At 35.6% G+C, this 24,707-nt stretch overlaps 1 protein-coding gene across 3 annotated transcripts in view; it reads left to right on the top strand.

The window, feature by feature from the left end:
- Window positions 1-23,792, top strand: part of LOC135077454 (prolactin-releasing peptide receptor-like) — an 87,358-nt gene extending 63,566 nt beyond the window's left edge. For 2 of the 3 annotated variants that reach the window (XM_063972003.1, XM_063972002.1), the window contains one exon: window positions 970-1,839. The gene's annotated coding sequence lies outside the window, so the exon portion shown is untranslated. Of the gene's footprint in view, window positions 1-969; window positions 1,840-22,941; window positions 23,000-23,473 lie in introns of those variants that run through there. The other variant, XR_010258461.1, reaches the window with a different exon arrangement.
- Window positions 23,793-24,707: the final 915 nt, after the last annotated feature.

Genomic DNA, 24,707 nt, shown 5'->3' with positions numbered 1-24,707 from the left:
CATATTAGAGGGAATGTAACGACCCGCCTAACTACGCCACCACCCCAGAGACATTTTAGTGAAACCAACGCGTGCAGATCGCGCCGGCGATCGTGGTTGAAGCATTACTTGATATAAATTATTATCTAATTCATACCTTAAGCATAAAAAAAAAAAATATACTAGAAAAATCTCTGGCCTATCATTAGACTGACTGCTCAATATCAACTATTTTTCCAAGATTACTTTCAAGTCTGTATTTTTATTGTATGGTGTACAAATTGAACCTTACCGATTAAAAAAATATCTAATACAATTGACACATCTTGAATGCTCATAAATATACGTAGGTATAATATCGATGCCGTTGTTATAATATGAACTTTTATACCTTAACATATTTTTATTATAAATATATTAAACAGTTTCAAAGCGAACAAATACCTACTGTTGTTTGTATAAAGCAAACTTGAGATTGATTCTATAAGAAACGCTTTGAAATATCTTTTATGTTTATGCTCATGGTGTCCGATCGAGTGTCTGCTCAAGATCCACGGTTTACGACTATTGTATACAGCTACAGTCGACAGTATATTAGACTTTACATTCTGTTGCAATATCGACCTTATTAGACACTCATAAGATGTCACAGTTGTTTAGCTATATAGTTCGTTTCATCAAATTTAAATGCTTCATTCAGAATACAAATATTTTTTTGTATTAAAAATTACTTTTACGCAGTTTTTTTTTACATTGAAAACGTCTCTAGAAAACTTTTGGAAAAGACAAAACAATGATTTATTTTATCCTTTTTTGTCAAAAATTGTTGTCAATATTTTTATTTTAACCGACTTCAAGAGATCCAGTTGTATGGTTCCTGATATAAAATATTTATCTGCCTCGTACTCAAAATAAAGTATACATATTTATGTATTTCGCTTCATTATGCAAAATAAACCCATTTCATAAATTATTTTCTCTTTGTTGCAGGCGTTTTCCATTCGAGTGACTGCGGCATCAACTTCGATGGTTTCAATAATTTTAATTTAACCTCATTTGAATTTATAACAATAGAGTTAAATACAGTGAGTTTACTCGAGTTAAATCATAAATGTATGTATCCATAATATATTAAAAAAACAGCACGAAATCTATGTAGTTAAATCTCTAATTTATCTTCTAACTTCCTGTTAGTATTTTGTAACTATGTTTTCCTCTCACTCGTCCTGATAAAAGATGAGTAAGATAGATGAACATTGAAATAATTGTTTGAACGATGTAAACCGTTATTAATTTAAAATACAATCACCAGTATTCGTCTTCTGTATAAAGATTGGTACATTTCTTAGTTCCTTAATTGTACCGATATCAACGTGTGTATGTATCCACACCATCATAATAATATTAATAACATTTTATCAAATTAACTAATTTCTAATGCACTCTACATATACATTGTATATAAGTCCGCCATGAGAGATCAGTGTAAGTTATGTTCCTATTATCTGAACGTATCTAATGTAACATATAGTTTAAGTTATTTAGCTTTGTAAATATATCAACATTGACGTTGTAAAAAGCTAGTAAGTAAGATTTTTCTAGTAAATAAGTGTGTAAATAAAGTAAAAAAGTGCTTACATCAATTTAAAGTTCGGAATGAACTATGAGCCCATTGGTGGAAGTACTTTTGCGATACCTAGGTTAGAACTAGATTAAAACTATGCTAAAACTATTTTTGTAAATGTAAATGGTAGAATAAAGTGTACATTTACAAAGCAAGGCCTTGTAAATTAGTGTCAATGGAGGAAATATGTGCAATTTCGCTGTCATCTAATGAATAAAGTATACCAAAGACAAAAACTCTTTTCTTTGAATAAATTTATTTTTAGTAACTTAATTTTACAAGTATTCTGCTCAAAGATTTCAAAATGGAATTTAATTCCACAAAATCATTTTTTTTTTAATTATTGAAAATAGAAATGTGTTCATCAATATGAATAACTTTTTATTTTTGTCACCGTCAAATTATTAATTCGTAAATTTTTGTGAATCTGTATATGCCCTTATATTAGCAACTAAAAAAAAATATAACCATTTATATATTTTTAATAAACAACATCAAATCATTGAATAAAACAAATTCACGATTTGAATGCAAAGCAAATCGAAACACCACTTCATAATGAAATTCATAATCACCTAACAGCTCTAACTTCGTATTAATTCCTTAATTGCTTCTGAATAGCAAAAGTTTCCATTTTCAATCCTTCCAAAACTTAGCAGACCAGATTTGCTGGAGAAATCTTTGGATTACGTCAAATTCTAATAAAGGGGGATTTACACTAAATATTATGTAGAGTTGACATTCTAAATCTTACAATTGGCTAAGAAATCTTACAAGAGGCTAGAGATTAAGAACATTATTAAATAAATAAAATAAAAGACTTAAGAAGAAAAACGCAACGTAGGCCGTCCACCCACAAGGTGGGCCATTATGGAAATCATTGGGGGAGGTCTATGTTCTGAAATGATGATGATGAAAAGACTTCTATACATATAGGTAATTTCAAATAATGCCTGTGAATGAACCATGTGACAAGCAAATCTATACTTATAATAAATCTGTAGAGAGGTCATTCTGTACATGAAATATATTATCAAAATAACTATCAGGGGGTGATTAGTGATCGATACTAATGCCAAAAATGCAATCAGTAAAATATTTGTCTGTCTGTCTGTCTGTCTGTCCGTCTGTATGTTCCTTATAGAAACAAAAACTACTCGACGGATTTTAACGAAACTTGGTACAATTATTCTTCATACTCCTGGGCAGGTTATAGTATACTTAAGAATTCCGGGAACGGGACAGGAATTAGCGGGAAAATCCTTTTGTATGAAAAATCTAAACCGCTTAAGTTAGACGTTTGAAATTTGGCATGTAGGTACCTTAGTAAACTTAAAGCTTAGTTACAACAGGATATTGCAAAATTCCCACGGGAACGGGAGTTAGCGGGAAAAAACATTTGTATGAAAAAATCTAAATCGCGTAAGATAGATGAAGGGGGTAAAACGGGATCCACGCGTACGGAGTCGCGGGCGGCCGCTAGTAATAAATAATTACCATAAAACTGATAGAGACTACGGGGTACGGGAGCTTTGCTATAATAAAGTCAACAATACTTATCTTTTAAATCACGTTAAAGAAATATTTAACACAGAACATGCAACCTGTATAATATTTTCCATACTGTATTTTATTATGTAAATTGACATCGTTCTCAACCCATTTAACCCAAGGCATGGGCCAGCAAATGATGATGACTATAAGTAGTTGCAAGATTAGGCTACTCGTAGAAAATTTTATTTTAGGAACAGAATTGAGATATTTATATGAACTGATTATAATAGCTTTTTTCAACACAACCCAGTAGATATTATGAGTAAATAATGGAAGAAATGAGAACAACAGGCATATTCAAATTGGCTGGTAAGCAAACCTCATCAAGTAAGTATTTTTATTTTTTAAGATAGGTAAGTACTCACTCACTGATTATTGGCCATTGGTTTATTAAGTAACAACACAAAATATGACGGCCTAGAAGCGCCACAAATTTTCGTGGTAAGATATTTTTATCATTATATTTGGTGTTCTCGAGTATACTCGAGGCCGTAAGTAAGCTATTTGATGCATTTTCATGTGCAAAAATAAGGTGCTTTCCTTGGTACCCACTCCACGCTTGGGATATTGAAACGAGGACGAATTGTAGGTACAGGCGCCCTGGCGAAAATAATTTCGTGGGATCAGATCGGATAAACGCTGGGACATCTTATTCAGTTGTAACAAGTGCTATTTTGCATCAAATATGTAGAATCAGATGTGCTCCTCATCGTAAAAAGTTGAAATTATTAGAGCTTCAGGTATAGTATTTAAGAGCCATTCAGCACCGTTGTCGTAGCATCGGCATCGATTTGTAGGGTATACAGTTAATACAGTGCCCCTAGTAATGGGTATGATTCCCACTCTTGTCATTCTTGCATTTTACATTCGTAACATAGAGTCCCCACATAAACTTTCATCCGGATTTTTCACAATGAAGTGTATGTTTATCAGAATTAGGTTTAAAGTTTTTTATTTCTCATGAACCTAATTAATACAACAGTTCACTTAAAATGAATTCATCAATTTCAATAGTTTAGGATAATAATGGAACTCGACTATACTATAGTTCGTCCTTTAGTTCTCCTTCACAAACAAATGCTAGACTTTTAGGTTGCCTATTCGGAAATTACCTAAACTTAACATATTAACACGAATTATCTCTAACAGCAGCCAAGAAGAAGTAACTAAGAACACAGAATAAGTACGTACTTCGGTAAGACTTGAAACAGCTAAATCTGTCCCTTCAAATTGGCTAAGTTGGTCTACGTGTGGATCAGCTATAACTTCACAATAGCAAAGTTTCGTTTAGGTGAAATTCGGATCTCGAGTCTTGAATACAAAAGACGAAGCTATAGTAATTCCAAGATTAACTTCATAATATTTTTTATTATTAAAACCGTCTTCTGTCGTGTAACTTTTGTCCTTTGGAACAAATTCTTTTAAAAAAATATTTTTCTTATTTTTTTACATAAGTAATAATGATACTATATAGGTCTTGAACTGAAATTATAACTTTTAAAAAAAAATAAAACCGACTTCAAATGCGTGAACACAAAAAAAAACTAAAAATTAAAAACATTGCGTATAAAAAAGTTCATCCCCAATTTTCCACCCTTGGGGGTGAAATATTTTCTTCAAATTCGCATGAAACCACCCTTTTGATAATACCTATTCAACAAAACAATAATCGTTCAAATTGATTTATAATCGGCGGAGATATTGCGTATAAAAAAGTTCATCCCCAATTTTCCACCCTTGGGGGTTGTTTTTTCTATTATTAAATTTAAATGGGACCACCCTTGAGGTATTACCTATACGCCGAAAAAAGATTTGTTCAAATCGGTTCATAATTGGCGGAGTTATCGCGTAACAAACATAGAAAAAAAAAAAAAAAACATACGGGTCGAATTGAGAACCTCCTCCTTTTTTGAAGTCGTTTGAAAAAAACATAAGCCGATCGCGTTATTTGTAAAAAGGAGGAAGGAATAAAAATGAATATTTTAATTTTATTAGCGGCCAGTACCTACACATCTAAGGAGTTTTTTGGCTGGGTTGCACCATCTTTACTTTAACTTTAACAAACGTCAAAAGTCTGTCAAACAAACAAAAAACACCGGTTATAGTATATAGTCACGGTTAAAATAAGGTACGACCTCGTCACACGTTAGAATGTGGCATTTATTAACTTAAGCAAAGTTCACTAACACTGCATATTAGTTGGTGGAACCTGTACAGCGCTGTAAAGCGGTTAAGTTCTGCAGCCTCGGGGTATGCGGTTACTAAAGTTAACGTCGTCAACAAAATGAGTTGGTTGAAATCTGAGTGAAGGGTGCATTCAGTGTAGTTTCAACAGAGAAGCTATAGTTTTAGTACCAGTAGACATACGCCTGTATTCACAAACGATGCTTGCATAAGTGAAGCATCAAATCGAAAGCATAGCTTTAATTAGAGCTCTGTGATTGGTTCGTGTGCAGTGTCATCCTATGCGTCCACGCGCACTGTGAGACCTCATTGTTTGTGAATAAGGGCGATAGTGTGACAAAAAATTATGGTAACCTAACACGTTATGACCAACTAAGTAATACAATGAAATTCGTATTGTTCATTTATAACACTTTCCCATTATATTAGTAGGTTTTATAAGTAAGTACGGAAAACAATAATAAAGTTCTTACAACTAGTTTAATTATAGGACCATCAAATAAATGGCACAAAAAGTTACTCACTTTCAAAGCCATATTAAAATTGTTAATCTCAAACTGAAAAACAAAACATCATCATGTCAAAGGCCTATCTATCTCATAACCCTTCTATCTCAATAATATCAAGATCTGCCCCCGTAAGTCTTTACTTACCCAAAGATACAATATTCCAAAATAACTTACATTGACCTGAGGCCTAACAAAAGATGTCGCCGAAGTTCGTCCAAAGTTGGCGGCTTAATTGCCCAACTTCGGGAGTCCGAGCCTCGGTCAACACGAAGTTGTAAGAGATAATGGGCCACAAACATGGCAAAGGTTGGCCATGCCACTTTTAACTCGCGATTAGGCGTTTAGGGGTCGACAAATATTGGTACTAAATCGAGCGATTGCACTCGCTCGTATAGGTAAAAATTATTTTTAATCTTACTTTGTTATGCGTGAATTCTTGAATTCAGTATAAACAAAAAGAAAATCGTTAATATCAATGAAAGAAAACGGGAAAAATTATTCAAACTATTTTTGCGAGTACATAATCGAGGGCATAGCTAGTATGTTATGGACCCTTTCCTTCTCTTTTATCCACCATACGATAGAATACAGGACAGAGGAAGACCGCAAACAGTTATTTTTTCCAGTTACCTCTAAAAACGCTTAGGCTGAGTTGCACCTTATTTTAACCGTAACTATAACATTAACCGGTGTTTTTTGTATGGAGTTTGACCGACTTTCAGTTCAATTGACTGTTCGAAACTTAATTACCTGTTGAGAACTAGCAACTTAGTTTTTGACCTGCATTTTACAGGCAATCAAGTTTTAAAGTTAGAAATAACTAGAATTTCTTACTACCTGCGATAACATCAAGAAAATCCGTGAACAAGATGAACAAAGTTAAATTAATTAATGTTTAAGTTACGGCTAATTACTCTCGGCTCACTCCATCAACTTAATACGTTTTGCGACAGACCAAAGCCTAGGAAAATAGATTTTTATGATAAGAGTCAAATAAATTGATACGTGGAAGAAACTGTGTGGGAGAAAATAGTTTTATTTTGATTAAAAGTAAGCATCAATTTAAAGTAATGTTATACCACCTACGAGCACAATTAGATATTGAAAAATAAGCTATAATGATGCCACGTACCACAAAATGACTTGTAGCTACTCGTATATCAAAGTAATAGTAGTAAGAAAATAATTACTCTTTGCTTTTTATATTATGTAGGTAGAGTCGACAGCACAAACTTGTCAGAAAATTATTAATATCCGCAATTGATTCTCATCTGTATTTCCTAATTAGTATAAGATTCAAAGTCATTTGAGGAAACTTTTGGATTGTTTTTCATTCTTATAAAAGCAATTGACGAAAAAGGCGTTACACAAATTCCCAAGAAAGCCCAAGTACTAAATGGACCACCATTAAGTAATTGGGATTAGCCTACCCGCATTTCAGCACAGATTCGGAACTCAGAAGGCATCACAAATGGGGTGAATCAAAAGGGATTATCGTGGATTATCCTATTTTCTATGTTAATCTTCATCATTACCTAAGTGAAAACTTTTTAATCGTCTTAAATGTATTTTAAAGTACATTTGATTAGAGCTTACAGACGAGCGACATTATGTCGGCGATTCTTGCAATAGTGGTAGGCGACAGTCAGCGACTGTCGGCGAATCGCACCTTTCGCTGTCATGACATGTTAACACTCTGACTATACGTTAATAACTGCCCGTCTTCGAGAGTCGCGATGCATCGGCGACTGTCGGCGACCACCGGTGGTATTCCCGCTGCGTTGTCTAATTTGAATATCTGTCGGCGGCGACTGTCGCCAACTTATGTCGCAAGCAGTCATCGATAACACTGTCGCTCGTCTGTGAGTAACCCTTCACAACCCGTCTGGCCAGTCTGAGGAGTGTAATAATCAAACCTTCCATTTGTCTCAGGTAAATTAGACAATTCCGGCCTCCTGCAGTAAAAACTTAATGACCTGATGATGATGACGATTACCTACATATTTTCAAGAGTATAAGTAACATGTTACAAAAATTATTTTACCATATTGAAAAGAAAAAATCTATTTTCTAAATTAAAGTTACAGCATTTTTCGGAATCAGTTCAATCAGGCGCAACTACTGATTTTTATTATATTTTTTCGATTAAATCTCGGTTGAAATCTCAAATAGACATACCTAACCCATCTAAAAACAATATTCAGCTAAATCTCAAGTTTTACAAAACGTTAGATGTGCCATTTTGCGTGACACGTAAAATAGGCTAAGTGGGTTTATTAAGGCTTGGTATTTCTGCTAAAGTAGGTATTTCGCGCTGTCAAAATCTGCGCGCGCAATACTTCGCCGAAGACAGCGCGCCAAAGAGCTCTCGCGGCTACACAGTATAGAAATACGCAGTTTAGAAATACGCAGTTGGTTAGGTTAGGTAGACTTCCTTCCGTTCAAGCGTCACACTCACAGCACTTTCTAATACAAATCATATCCAAGTGATACAAATTAAAACAACTTTCAAAATTTTTGGGAATATATTTTAGAATCGAATAAATATACAGGGTGTTGATTTCAATACCCGCCATATTTAGGGAGTAGATTAAGTAGCTTATTCTGATCACGAATCAGCAAAAAAACTGACTTCCAAATTTTTTATTATTATTTTTTAAATATCTACGATTTCCATAATCGACCACTACAGTGCAGAATAGTCCCCCAACGCAAACGGCGCGCGGCGCTCACCCGGTGACCCGGGCAAACGCTGCGCCCCCCGTCCCGCGCCCCACTACCCGCGCTCGCCCATGAGTCAGTCAACTATCAGCCACAATCAGCTGTGAGTTCAAAGACGACTACTGGACAGAGCTTAATCCAAATCTACCCTAAAAATGTAATGAGTAAATTAGTTACTTACACCTTATCATGTTACGAGTTTATTTGTTGTTCTAAAAACTAATTAATTAAGTACTCTTTAATTAATAAAAAAAACCTTTTACACGAATTTGCTTCCTTCCGCAAAATAATTTTTTTTACAGAACCTACATTATTATTATTTTTTAATTAAACCATGCTTTTATGTGTGTGATAAGCTTGTACCTACTTATCATTCAAAAGTACTGTAAACAGATGACAATAATGCTCTTTCATACAGGTTCGTTATTCCTTACATTTCCAGCTCTCTACCTTAATAACTTTTACGTCTTTACGATAGTAATTAGTAAAATAAAACTTAACTTACTTAATACCGCAAACTGAACACCTAGAAATAACACACTGGCAAACTCTTGTTCCTTCACTTTCGATAGGAGATAAGACAAGATTTTGTTTTTAAACTCGATTGATTTCGATACCTAAACAAAATTTCATATCTTAAAAGAAAATTTCATATCTTTCATTTGGAGCGGTGACTTGTAATTGAATACAATAATACCACCGCCTCGCACGCGGCACGGACATCGGGCTCGCACGGAATAGGTACTTCCCCATCTTCGTGTTTCGGGCGTCATCGGGCGGCCGGCGCTCAATCGTGGATCATCGATTTTCTCTGTTCATCAGTCCGATTTTGCTTTCCACGCAGAGAGGCCGCGCGCACGCTCCGCGAAATCTAGCTCGTATTTAGAATACCTAGTACTCAATCGCTATTTTCTTATTTCTTGCCTTGTAACTTCAACTTTTCTCTTCCTCTCTGCTTGATAACTGTTTTCTAGTACTTATTACTTCCTACTACCGTAATAACGTAATTTCATTTCTATCGGCGTTTAATTTAAATACCCTGAACGAATGTTAGTTAGGTTCAGGTTAGACTTCCATTCTTCATAACTTACATAAAATAATTCATCATCATGTTCGGGATTAGTTTAAATGAATGTAATTTCATTACACGAAATAACTACCAAAATTTATTGATATTCTTATCGTTTTAATAATAACGATTAGTAATTAAAGATCTACAAATCATTTGCATTTGAGTGTTTTGAAAGCTTGCTTTAAGAGCATTAATGATAGGACGAATCTTTAGTTCACAAAGATTAAACAAAGTATTTTTCCCGCCGCTTTTACATTCTCATTCGTTGATAGATTTCCTGTACTAAACTGACGAAATTAAACTTTTCTGATGTTAAAAATTACGTAAACTAGTTGAAAATGAAGAATAACGATAACTACCGATTCACGACGACATTCGATGGACGTATTTCATCGAATGCACTTTTCTAATTGCAAATTTGCGATTTTTGATTGTTTTCTCGTGCGGTTTTGAGTATTTAGTGTGTGAAAGTGTGATAGTGAGTGTAATAATAGTGAGTGAGTGTTAGGAAGATGCCAAACCATACGTACAGTGCTCGTGAGTACGTAAACATGGTTTACTGTTACGGGAGGGCACGTGGAAACGCATCTGAAGTCGCATCGGTGAGTAGGTACCTAGTTCTAAACTTAAAGGAATGTGTTTTTTTTAATGTAGGGAGTAAATAATCTGGTAATTTTGTGTACAAAATACTCCCGCGATTGCGGTAGGTAGTGGCGGAAAGCGCGTAGGTACGCTCCAATACACACACACACACACATAGGAAACAGCAAACTAATTTAAAACGAACTTTAACTTTAGTTAGTCAAACAAAAATACCTATTTACACTACCTATTTTACGTGGCTTCCTTCAGTAGACTATCAGACATGATAAGCGAGCGATCCGCGTAGCTCGATGGGTGCCGCAGTTGAAGCGTATTGCAGTATTAAGAGCCACAGTACAGTTGATGTCGCACGGAAAATATTCGCTAAAAATTCTACTTTAGTTTGTAATATTTTTTTTGGTGGATAATGCGTTTATATAAGTCATAATAGATCACCTAAATAAATATGGCGAGGATTGAAATCAACACCCTGTAGAATATAACTGCCAAAGTAAACACGGTTCAAAGAGGCGTGGCGTCACCCGACCTTCCGGAAGTTCCGCGCCGGCTAAAAGAATTTCAAGATTACGTCACCCGACCTATCGGTAGATCCTCGGGAGCTTGAGCGATTGGAAAAACATTTTATGATCAGTTACTCGTAGTAGCGATTATTTAGAGCTTGGATAATAAATTATAGTTGTTGCAATTCACAAAGCTTTGCATGTGGTTATAAAATTACATTAATCAGTACACGCATCAATTTTGTTCAGTCTTTTTGTTTATTAATAAATAAAAATATCATACTAAAATTGCATACATATTTGTTTGTATTGGTCTGGGTGTTTTCTTTCCATAATTTATGTATAACGTATGTACGGGGCTCTGTATCGAAAATCACTATGAGCAATAAGCATCACACACGGTTACCTGGAGTGCGAAGATTCTTCCATCTTGCAGCGTAGACCTTTAGCTACAGACCTTAGACAGTATTTTTGTGAAAATTCTTACGCATGGTGGAGGAAGGGACGCTCTAGACACTCAAGTCTACAAGAAGTCACATGAACTCCAGTTTTAAATCCGTTGACATCTGCTGCATCTGCCATCTTTTTGGCTAGAAGATTCTTCTATCTTGCAGCTTAGACCTTTAGCTACAGACCTTAGACAGTATTTTTGTGAAAATTCTTACGCATGGTGGAGGAAGGGACGCTCTAGACACTCAAGTCTACAAGGAGTCACATGAACTCCAGTTTTAAATCCGTTGACATCTGCTGCATCTGCCATCTTTTTGGCTAGAAGATTCTTCTATCTTGCAGCTTAGACCTTTAGCTACAGACCTTAGACAGTATTTTTGTGAAAATTCTTACGCATGGTGGAGGAAGGGACGCTCTAGACACTCAAGTCTACAAGGAGTCACATGAACTCCAGTTTTAAATCCGTTGACATCTGCTGCATCTGCCATCTTTTTGGCTAGAAGATTCTTCCATCTTGCAGCTTAGACCTTTAGCTACAGACCTTAGACAGTATTTTTGTGAAAATTCTTACGCATGGTGGAGGAAGGGACGCTCTAGAGACTCAAGTCTACAAGGAGTCATATGAACTCCAGTTTTAAATCCGTTGACATCTGCTGCATCTGCCATCTTTTTGGCTAGAAGATTCTTCTATCTTACAGCTTAGACCTTTAGCTACAGACCTTAGACAGTATTTTTTATTATTTATTTGTGTCAGTGTGCTCTTCTAAAGAGTGTAAGACGATTGTATGTAGGTACTATTAAAATGTAATTTTAACTCATTGGTTTTGTCTCATATTTGAGGAATGTACTATGTATCATGAGTAGAGTCTTCGTTTAAAAGGATGCGAACGATTTAAATTTCAATAGGTAGACAAAATTGATAATTTTTAATTATCAAAAATTTAAGCTTTCTCCAGTAACACTGATATTATTATACTGTGACTCATCAAAGTCATCATTGTCAAACATATTGACAAATCGCGAACTGTCACGGCCAAAAAACTGACACGCGTCCGTCCTCCGTAAGCGCCACCGCGCGACTGATTGAGATTGTCCAAGCCGTCATGGACGATTTTTTCCACATTTTTTAACATAGTAACTAAATAAGACGCAATATAAAAATTTCATCCGTTAAAAGCCCTCAAGATATTTCTGAACTTTAGTTTAGTAAAAGATTTAGAATCTCAAATCGCTTATTTTAAAAATAAAACCATAAATAGAAAACGAATAGAGGTAACTTTGGGAATTTATTCTATCGAGTCAACTTCATCAAATCGTGTTTCCATCCGTTAATAGCCCTAGAAAATATCCTCAACTATGCCCAATAAAAATCTTAGAATTTAATTTTACTGTTTAGTACCTCAAAAATGAAAAATGAAAACCCCATTTTCGCAATTTTCTCTGCTACCCGGCCTTAAAGCAGGTGGACCCTCGTAACTCCTCTTAGATAAAACAAACTGTTCGATAAAGTGTTTCAGGTGATTTGCCTTCCCTACACCCTTTCTAGGAAATGTCACTCAATATTTAATATGGTAAAAAAGGGATCAAGGATTTAAGTCCTTTGGACGTGCCGTTTTTCTCTTTCAAGCGATAACAGCGCGTCCCATGGTAAAGGTGGTAAAATGATGGGAAAATAGTTCACCATAATTTGTAGATAGATTATTTTACACGAATAAGGCACTTTTTTCAGTATTTTTTGCAGTTGTTACCAAAATTAAGTTTCCACTTACTTAGCATATTATAACCAAATGTTTTGTTTTTAGTTGAACAGTGTTGTAAAGATCTAAATAAATTAAGATAACTGCGACGCTCCATTGAAAGAAAATACAAAACAAAAAAAACGTACTAATACTCAATAATGTTGCTATGCAAACACATTTACCATAATTTGCCTCATCCATCAATCGGTTTTCAATTTTATCATGTTATCCTGAACATGGGTTTATTTTGTCCCACAATCTAAATTCACTGCCTTATATTGTGACCCCAAGTCCCCGATTTTCCCTTTTCGTCCATTTTCCTTAAACGGTTGTACAATTTTTCTTTCATTTACGGGGTAATTTTCCATAGTCGTGGTTGCCTACCAAAAGTACCTTCTACCCTCATCTGCATCTACCTTCTAGTATGACGCACGAATCATCATCATCATCATTTCAGCCATAGGACGTCAACTTCTGAACATAGGCCTCCCCCAAAGAATTCCACATCGCACGGTTGGTAGCGGCCTGCATCCAGCGCCTTCATGCTACCTTTATCAGGTCGTCGGTCCACCTTGTGGGACGTGTGACTACTGTGTGACGCACGAATAGGCTTACAATTTATGATATTGGCATAAATGGCTTAATTAAAATTTCAATTATGAGCAAATTTCGCCATAATAGTATTTTACAGGTTTACCATTAACATTTTAATTATTGAGTTCCTGAAATTTCTCTTCAGTTACTGTCCTGTTACTGATTAATTCCTAAAACCACATTAGGTATTTATTCGCTACTTCCAAGTAATTTGGAAATTGGTTTTCTTGGTTCCAATCTCTTTATAGATTTTCTTGTTCAGTCTTTCCACACTTGCAATTGAGGTCATCTCTTCTCTCTTTCTCTCTTGACTGGTGAAGAATACTGCGCAAACACTTATTTATTCGTAAGTTTTTCACAAATATACTACTTTGCCTAAAATATAAACGCTCGTTAAACAGTGTTTTTAAGTGATGCCTTAGTATGGACATATTAAAACAATATTCAACAACTTTTTATTAGTAAGTGGATAAAACTTTTATTTTAAAATAAACAACTTGAAAAAATCGAACTGCCTAATCGTGGGTTCGAGTCCCGCCTTAGGCAGTAGGATTTTTTCAAGTTGTTTATTTAAAATTTAGTTTGAGAAGCGACTCTCTTCGCTAAGATAAATAAAAACTTTTATTTATTAAATTAGTATCATATCATAGTAAATATTTATTCATATTAAACTATACCCATTCAGCTAATCTGACCCGTCTCGGGGGTAATTTAACTGATATCAAAGACAAACAGCTCGTCCCGCGGTGATCCCCTCAGTGGAGCCCTAAGTAAAGTGTACGTCTATTAATTAACACGTCAATGGGGGGTTAACTGTTCATTGCATTATTAAAATGTACAAATGTATATAAGTAAAACTTTGTTGCGTAAAGCGTTTCAGGTTCTGTATTTTGCCGGTAGGTAAGTACCTATTAACCAATTCTTTATTTAGCCTCCATCGAATACTGGACCCCGATTGCGCTAAATATTTTCTACTACAACGCGACTAGACGACGAACGAAAATCACAAATTCGTATCGCGATGTCGCTTTAACAGCTTGTTCAAACGAAAACAAAATGCAACTGCTTCTTTGTGTAAAAGCTGAAAGAAAGCTACTTTTTCTCAAACTCAAGTCAAACGCCTTCCCGAACATTTGCTATGTTTTAGTGAAAAAATAAGGTGTTCGGACTTTTATTGGAAAGTGATTAAATCCGTTGTTTCGTCTTTGTTTGCGCGTGTCGTGTGAACTTTACCGCGATACCGAATTTGCACCTCAGCTCCAATGAAAAACGGAGCGCAACTGGTAAAGAAGCGCCAATGAATTGGAGACGTTAAAAATTAGCGCAATCGGGGCACTGGACAAATTGTGGTGGACCGACTCCTACGTTAATTTTTTAAGATTACGTCATCTACCGGTAAGCTATCAACCGATTATTATGGAAATCATTGGGGGAGGCCTATGTTCGGCAGTTGACGTTTTATGGCTGAAATTCTGATGATGATGAATATTTTGCTACAAAAATGCTCACGTCACATTCTCACAAACAAATTTACGCTGATTATTAAGTATTATAACAAAATTTATGTATAGGCCGTATAAAGGACATCACTTATGTAGGGTATTTAACCTTTACATTATCAAACCTTTTGGAAGATAAACGTCTCAAATACACATCCCATAGTAACCTTTGACACGATTTCACCTTTACGACTCCATCTAATAAATGGATGACGTCATTAAAAGCGGTGGAGTAATTAAACACGTGAAAGGGTTGATGACGTCATAACATTAATATTTCTGACGGGAAATTACGTAATGTCTAGACTCTAGACAATAGTTCTTATAATTAGTTTTACCGTCATGTGACCTACATTAGTAATCGCAATTTACTTTTTTTTTTCTTTTAAATAAATAAACTTTATTGCTAAAATTGTTACATAAATATTAGAGTTTAACAGCGGCTCCTGCACTAGGCTCGCGGCCTGTATCGCAGCAGCCAGATATATTTGGGATGTGTATTTCATTATCTTAAATCCATGTAAGCTTTATCAGGTTATTTAGTTACCATCACAACCCTCCTTAATTTCATCATCATCATCATCATTTCAACCACAGGACGTCCACTACTAAACATGGGCCTCCCCCGATGCATCCAGCGCCTCCCTGTAGCCTTTATGAGGGCATCTGTCCACCATATTTGTGGGTGGACTACCACGCTGCGCTTGCTGGTACTTGGTCTCAATTCCAGAACCTATGAAGCCGCTCGACTATCGTGGTGAGCCCACTCGTAACACAAGCATTAGTTTACCACGAGGGGCTAATGGGACTATTAGTAATTTTTGCAATACAAATTACTAAAATGTATACCTACTTTTAAGAGGATATTGCCTACTCTCCCAACTCTGGCCAGACGAGTTTAGAAGGCAAGGATATAAATCAACCGTTTATTGCACTCCTAATGTATCATACGCGCCAAAAACTTCGCCCTTAGGCTATGAACTCATGGCGCGATTTTCACCCGCGCCCGCGGCGGTTGCGAGCCCGCAGCTTTTGTAGAATGCAGATACTTATGTAAAAACTAATGCCTGAACTCACAGCGCGGTTTTCGCCCGCAGCGGGCTCACCACAATAATCGAGCGGCTTCATAGGTTCTGAAATGGAGGCCAAGTACCAGCAAGCGCAACGTGGTAGTCCACCCACAAAGATGGTGGACAGACGCCCTCATAACGGCTACGGGAGGTGGGAGGTTCATGTTTACCAGTGAACGTGTTGTGGCTGAAATGATGATGATGATGATGAAATTAAGGAGGTTTGTGATGGAAAATAAATGACCTGATAAAGCTTGTATGGATTTAAAATTAAATATTAATGTTATGACGTCATCAACCCTTTCACGTGTTTAATTACTCCATAATGACGTCATCCATTTATCGGGTGTAACAGTGACTTAGCACGCGGCGCGATTTAAAATCACGCCGTGAGTTCTAATAACCGCGCAAATAACCGCGTCGTGAGTTTTGAAATAAAACCGCAAATCTACAACCGCCGCGGGCGCGGGTGAAAATCGCGCCGTGAGTTCTTACCCTTACCCTACGAAACTCTTAATAAAGAAGCACTTAGGTTGCCCTAACACTGTGGCCCCCCAGGGTCTCCGAGACCCATAACACATTTGCCTTGAGATTAACCCTTAGAGTACTATTACTCTTGATATTAACTTGTCTTGACTTTAAAGTTTAGTAGAAATGTACCTGACAAAAGACGTTTAGTAACCATAAAAATAATTTAGAGGTCTAGACTGTGGAAGCTAAAAAGTTTTTAGTTCTAGCGCCCACCTTTAAAAGTTTTGAGTAACAAAATAAATCATCAAAGCATCTACACCATTATTTACTACCTACTATACTAACTTGAAGGGTGTAATTAATCATTCTGGATATTTTTACACAATTAATGTAATATCGTGATTCCTGACAGAGTTTGTAAATTAACTCCAGCAGTCCTTTTGTCCAGCTATAAACCCTCAAAATATGCAAATACAGAAAGCTTATTATAAATAAGCTTTGCATAGAACATGGAAATATAGAACAACTAAAAATATTCTAACTCGTCATTTTCATAATTTAGTTAAGGGAATTATTTGATTAGTATCTGTACCCCTATTAGGTAATTTCCTTTTATTTTAAGCTTATAATTTCTACACATTTTCCTTTTTTCTATGGGACAGGAGGCAAAGAAGCAGATGGATCACCTAATGGTAAGTGATTACCGCGGTCTGTAGACACCCGCAGCCCCGGGGGAGTTACAGGTGCCTTGCCGGCCTTTAAGGCATAAGTACGCTCTCTTTTTGAAAGACTGTGTAGGTCATATCGCTCCGGAAAGTCGACAGTCCATTCTACAATTTAATATTAGGCTTATTAAACTGATCCACAATACGTTAAATTAGGGTTGTCCCAACCTTAACCCAATATATTCAGGAACAAAGCTGACCATTGTTCTGGTTAACAATGAATTGCGTAAGGGTCAGCTACCTTCATGTTTGTTTAGATGACATTGTCCGTAAATGTGGTATGACAACCTTGTCCACTGATGTCCGACACTAGCCTTTGCTCGTGCCTTCACTTGCTATCACCATCGTCATTATTAGATTCAAGATTAGGTACCACTCTACATAAAGGCCTCCGCTTTACAAAGTGAAAAGATGCGTTTGCTCATTGGTTGCTACAGGTAAATTGAATTATCACTATTTTATTTCTATCCCAGTGCTCATAAATTCCTTACAGTATGCTCTCAACTCAACTTGCAAATAATATGGCTACTATGGACGAATTGGATTCTTCCACCAATATTTGATCCTGTCGAAGCCAAACTAAAACCCACGTAAAACGGAACGCAGTAACTTCACTCAGCGGCGCTCTTATTGGCTACTTTAAAGAACGTATTGCTGTCAAAATTTGAATTTTATGCATATCACTTTTCTTTTGGTCTACGCATTACAACCTTTGAACCTGTAACTATCTTTTTTCTGCTCATCATCTACTGCAACTGAAATCTTCAATTCTCATACGAAACAGATCCCCTAGCAGATAAATACTAAACCCTATTCATAGTTTGTGATCTTAAACATTCTGGTGAACCCACTAGAATACAAATACAAAGATGGATGTTTTAGATAGCCAAAAAATAAGGAAACTTCACTCGGTTTACACTTCCATATCTAAAAAAATTTACACCCAAAAATTTTTGCAAACAAACAAATTGGGCATTATTATTATGTTTAGTATATCAGATTCATCCTCATCTCCTGCTCTTCCAATAGCTTCAAACTAAGCTCTATGTGCATATCTATAAGTTCCATTATAAAACACCCCCTTTACAGTGATTTTAGAATATATAGAGCCGCGCATCATCTGTCAGTTAATACTTTGACAAAGATCAATAGCTATGTTCGGTCGCGTCAAGTTGTTCTGCTTGCTTGTGTGCTTGGCCGGCGCGTGCGCTGACGATATTTGTGACGATGTTGGAGAAGAGGTATGTATTGATTAAAAATACTTAATATAATAATCATAATCTCATCATCATTATCAGCATCGAAGGTATTTAGTCGCAGCAATTAGACCCGCTTTAATAGGATTTGACCTACACGCTGGTAAAAGCCGGATTAAAAACAATAATACAGTAAAAAATGTGGTGTTTCACTGGCAAATCATGTATGGACAAAGACAATATACCTAAATATTGAGATGAGTAACGTATTTAATAAAATAAAAATAAACTACAAAAACAAAAGGAAGACAATTAAAGAAAGTAAAGAATACGGTATTAATCGTTATTACTTAGATAATATCCCCTTGCAAAAAAAGTATGTCTGTTTTACTCCGTATTTTTCAAGTCAGCTTAAACACGCAATATCTACATCTAGACATCAGACAAACCCATTTAAAATCTAGATCTTGTTTTGTACAAACGCCGAGCTGGGATAGTAACTTTTCTGGTGCAAACAATAAATATCCTAGATAGCATCGCATACATCCGGGACTAAGCTGAATTCATGTGCTAACGTAAAACTGTGAGCACTGTGACATACACTCAACATCAAATAAACCGCACCTTCCGCGACGCGAACTTTAAAGATTTTCTTCTGACACAATCATGGTACCCCAACAATATTGGTGTCATTTGAAAGCCCAGTAAATATCCTTAAAGAAAAATACATTTCATTTCTAAATTAATGTATAACATATACCATAAATGTGACTTGAAAATAGACCTCACTTTGGGCTCACCTCTGGGACCAATTAGACCAATTTTTATGGTTATAAAACCAAATAAAGATCTCACGTGTCCTCTTTAACAGATGAATAGCGATTAATCCCAACTTAACAGTTTTGTAGTAATAAAAAATGGCTATAGCGTAACTACCTATTTTTTGAAGAAGTGACTCTGGATCCTTGTAAAGACACATTTTTGGGGTAAAAACATTTCCTTAATTGAAATGAAGTTTAAAACTAGGCTTTCAAATGGTACCAATGTTGGTGGGAAGTCAGGATGTATACGTTTGATAAGTGCTTCTCGCGGGAGGTGCGATTTATTTGATGCCGAGTGTAGTTTATTTTGTGCGCGGGCGCGAGAGACCACGAAAGCGAAAATGGAAGCAGGTGCGGACTTAGGCTCAGTTGCACCACTTAACTTTGACGGTAAATATAACGATAACCGATGTTTTTTGTATGGAGTTTGACAGATTTTTGACGTTTGTCAAAGTTAAAGTAAGATGGTGCAACCCAGCCTTAAACTTTATGAATTAACTATCGTTCTTGCAACTCACGAAGGCGAGTGAGCTTTATTTGTGTGTGTACATGTACGTACAATGTACGTATGTTCTGACAGACATTATTACACTACCGTTATGTGCATGTACGTCGTACATGCACATAACGGAATTAAATTGAATTGCAACACCTTTACATTATGTTTGTCTCGAAATGCTGGCTGGGCAAAAAATAGCAAAACGTGAAAAGGCTCAAACACCATTAAATTAATCCAAACAAATAAAGAACAAAGATAATTTTGAAATAAGGTGTGAAATTACTTAATCATATTTCAAGTAAAGAATTAAAATTAATAGTTAAGCTCGGACGAGCGCTTTTGAAATGACTTATTTTATCCAATCTTAGAAGAATAGTAGGTACTATTTTTATTAGTAGTATTTATAATAGAAGTGAAATTTAAATTATGTAAAGGAGGTATCTAAGTCAGTTCTCTTTACTTCTCATTAGAGTAAGAGTATTAAGTAGATTCTGTAAATGTCCAAAGTAATTTTAATTCAGAATTTATTTAATTACTTGATTTACCAAACCCAGTTTTTCACATTATTATTTAGCTTGCCTTTATTATTTTTAGAGATTTAGAGCTCTTTTCTATTGGTATGTAAACCCCATTATCCATCTGCATTTGTCACTGGTTGGTTAACTTAAAAGTCTCCATAAAGGGCCATCCCAACCCTTTTTTCATCCTAATGCATACATTTGCGAAATACCACTGAGCCGCATGAAATATTTCGACACAATAGATCCAAAACTGATTTCAGTACACCTCAGTAACCTGTCAAAGGTAGACGCCCTCTAAAGCCCGTCGTAGACAACACAAAAAGTTCGACAAGCATCGCAACGCTGAAATGAAATTTTATCAATTCGAAATTAGATTATCTTTGCTAAAATACTCGAGTAGGTACTGTCTCGATTCTTGCTGAAACAAACGTTGTCTTGTGCGGAGGGCCTAACAAGGTAGATTTAGAGCTATTTTAGGCACCTCGTCCTTTCTTATCTGGTTTGGAGAACTCCGAAGATTAAGCCTGATCCGCAGGCAGGATGAAACGCGATGTCATAAACGTGTAATTTGATGAATGAAATCTTCGTTTGTTTTTGAAGATTTTCAGTCCAACAACAAAAACCTTTTATCTTTGAATTGCTGAATGATTTTGTGTGTCTTATTATATTATTTGGAATGTTTAGATGAAATCAAAATTAAATTACACGTAAAATTAGATTTATAAGAATTTAGGAAAAACTTGCCTAGCCTTCAGTAGATAGAAAATGAAACGGTAATAAAATTGCTTTCTAAAATGTCCCACAATGCTGATAACATTAATGTTCGAATCGATCCCGCTTATTCTGAATCGGATTATGAATTACCCGCACAATAGAACAGTTCACGCATATCGATGTCGCGGCCAGAACACCTAGACACCAGTCCCCTGTATTGTACAGTCTGCCTCATAGTTCATGTCACCCAATTCAGCCAAAAATTTCGCAACACGTCTTTATTACAATTGGAATAAGGTTGTGCTGTCAACATTTTAGTCACTAGGGTGTCACGAACTATTTGACGCTGACTGTACTGGTCTGTATAAACAGGTGCAGACCGTACACACGGCAAGGGGTCACGAGACAATGGTCATGGTTTCGACATAGATGCAGACTTATTAGGAAACCAAATGGATGTCGGTTTCTATGAAATAATTAATTTAATCGAGGAATATTTAATTGTCATGTTTAGGAATTTGCATACTCGGTAATAATTCCGATAAATTCAACAGCGTGGTATAAGTTTTATTAGATTGCCCTTCTGATAAACAGATCTGTAAAACAGATTTAATTATCAGGAGGGCAACAGTTAAATAATATGTTAGCATCAGAAATTAACCCCTAGTTTTTGATGAATTAGGTAGAGTTCTTTATAGAGACTAACACAGGTTCGAGTTATTATTGTTCTTTGACTAGACCTTCATTCTGATTTCTTCGTACATCACTGTTAGATCTGGTATATCGTCTTCATTTTTTTGTACCCTCGAAAACTTCTTGAAGTCAAATTGCTAAAATTGTATAATCAAACAAAGAAGTGAAAATATCATCCATACATTTTCCAGCAGCCAAATTACCATAACAAATTACTGTGTCACACTAATTTGCATACTACATACCACCGCATTCCATAGCTTACCTGCATTATGTAAAGAACTGACTGCAGTAGAATAGCATAATAGGTACATGTCTATCAAAACTAATGAGCTAATACGTAATGTAACCTCTACGCTAACTACGCTAAGTCGGTCACAATTCGCGAGTCCAACTGCGCGTAGACACGACCGTTTTTAAATAAAACCGAGTATTTTTAATGAAAAACTATAGATAACAAGTTAAAAAAGTGAAAGTGAGAGTTATAAATTGTTAAATGTGATGGAAAATGTTCATTAGTAACTCGGAAGTTGTTTGAGAAAGATTAAAAGTGTGCAGTTAGTAGTTATGTTGAAATTAGTGATGTTTTTCGGTGTTTTTGTGCTGGCTGCGCGAGCGCAGGACTGTAAAACTTATGGGAAATTGGTACATATTTGATTTTCAGTATTATGAATATACTAAAAAATTTTATTATGTAGTGAAATAGCAGTACTTAATTTACTAGTAAAAAATAGGAGAAATAAACAACTATCTACTTTTCCGTTTTTTCGGGTATTTGACCAATACTTATGGCCCATAGACTACACCGGATTCATTGAACTATGGAACGATCGATGACTAGGATCAAAATGTTATAGACTTAACAGGCATTAATTAAATAAAAAAACTTTTTCAATTATCTTTACGAGTATGTAGAGCGGAAAGCCATTGCAAAAATGTTCAGTTAATAATAAAAATTTACAACTTTTTTAATTGCTTATTGGAGTTTTACCATACCATACGGTAGAGTGAACACCCTGTATGTATAGCTCATTTAGATTCAACGTTACTGTTTAAGCGTCACGAATAACATAGTTTACCTCTGCCTTTTCCTGTTATCACAAAATGAACCCGCATTTTAGTGCTAATTCTACTTGTATTGGTGATCAAATATTTACTCGTATAATGTTAAATAAATAATCCCTTATTTGTGTGTATTTTTAGTGCGTGGACCACGAGCAGTGCTGCGGCGGATGCTGTTTTGATGGGGAATGTATTGACAGTATGTATTTTTTCTATTGTTAATAGGTAAGGTAACAAAAATTATTTACCATTTGTTTCATCAAAATTTGTTCAATAAAAAACATCATCTATACCTTCCACTAAATAATCCCGGCCACAGGAGCTCTCCTCTCACTAACTCGCAATCGATTGTCATTATGTTGTGGTAGCAATTACGTACAACCATAATAAGTTTTTTTTTATTGAACTCTCGTCTTGTAGTGTAGACTTATCCTTATCGAAGTATCTTTTATTTGATGTGAACATTTATTGTAGGTACTCATGAGGAATGTGAACATTAAAATATATAATTTTGGTATGAAATAATGTTTCAGTATGATGTTTGTTTATACACAATATGGGACAAGTTTGAGGTTCATCTCTGGAGTTTCTTGTCTCCAAAAAAAGTCAAAATTATCCCTTGATGATTCTTGAAGTTTGGAACTTACTACCTTTGTAATAAAAACCATTTCAGCTTACAGATCCTGTCTATCCCCGTACAACGTCTGCCACGAACACTACTGTCGGGGTGACGAGACGTGCGTTGTGTACACCCCGCCCGAGTGCCCAGGCTGTGAATCCATACCTTTATGCAAGATTTTATAGCAAACTTCTGTGATAGTGGCTACCAAGATGGATGGAAGAATGCAAAGGAGGTGAAAACATCAACGACCTTCTAGATTAAGATATGAAAATATTTATTAAAATAAATTATATAATGCAGTCAAAATAAATAATGTTTGGTGATAACAGCGGTATTGCAGCGCTTCTAAAGATTACCCTGTAATTTTAATCTATACTTATAATAAATCTGTAGAGAGGTCAATTCTGTACATAAAATATATTTTCAAAATAACTATCAGGGGGTGATTAGTGATCGATACTGATGCCAAAAATGCAATTAGTAAAATTTTTGTCTGTCTGTCTGTCTGTCTGTCTGTATGTTCCTTATAGAAACAAAAACTGCTCGACGGATTTTAACGAAACTTGGTACAATTATTTTTCATACTCCTGGGCAGGTTATAGTATACTTAGGAATTTCCACGGAAACGGAAAATAGAGGGAAAATCCTTTTGTATGAAAAATCTAAACCGCTTAAGTTAGACGCTTGAAATTTGGCATGTAGGTACCTTAGTAAACTTAAAGCTTAGTTACAACATGATATTGCGAAATTTCCACGGGTACGGGAGTTAGCGGGATAAAACATTTGTATGAAAAAACCTAAACCGCGTAAGATTAAATGAAGGGGGTAAAACGGGATCCACGCCACAGAATAAGTAATAGTATCCACGCGTACGAAGTCGCGGGCGGCCGCTAGTAATAAATAAAATAGTTAAAATGTTATAAGGAGAACGAAGATTTGTACGACACGCAACGTTTGGTTCGTCTTGAAACTATGTACGAACAGCGCACCTGTCGTAGAATGTAAACATTCGTATTTTAGTCGCTGGATGTGACGTTGACAAACTATGAAATAAAGTACAATTAATTATTAAATTAATTTGTTAATTTTAATTACTGTTATTAATGATTTGATTAAGTACAACTATAAGTATCCTTTAAATTGTATTTATAGGTGTACCAGAATCTCATGGCAAATAAAAATATTGGAAAAGTGTGTTTTTCATATGGCAATTGTCTATGGCTTTATTGTCACCTGTCAAAGTAAATCTGTCAGCCGCTGCAGAAATGTTGTAATCTCTTCATGC

The sequence above is a fragment of the Ostrinia nubilalis genome, chromosome 13 (genome assembly GCF_963855985.1).
Source record: "Ostrinia nubilalis chromosome 13, ilOstNubi1.1, whole genome shotgun sequence".
Lineage (NCBI taxonomy): Eukaryota > Metazoa > Arthropoda > Insecta > Lepidoptera > Crambidae > Ostrinia > Ostrinia nubilalis.
This window is presented reverse-complemented; position numbering and strand designations above follow the sequence as displayed.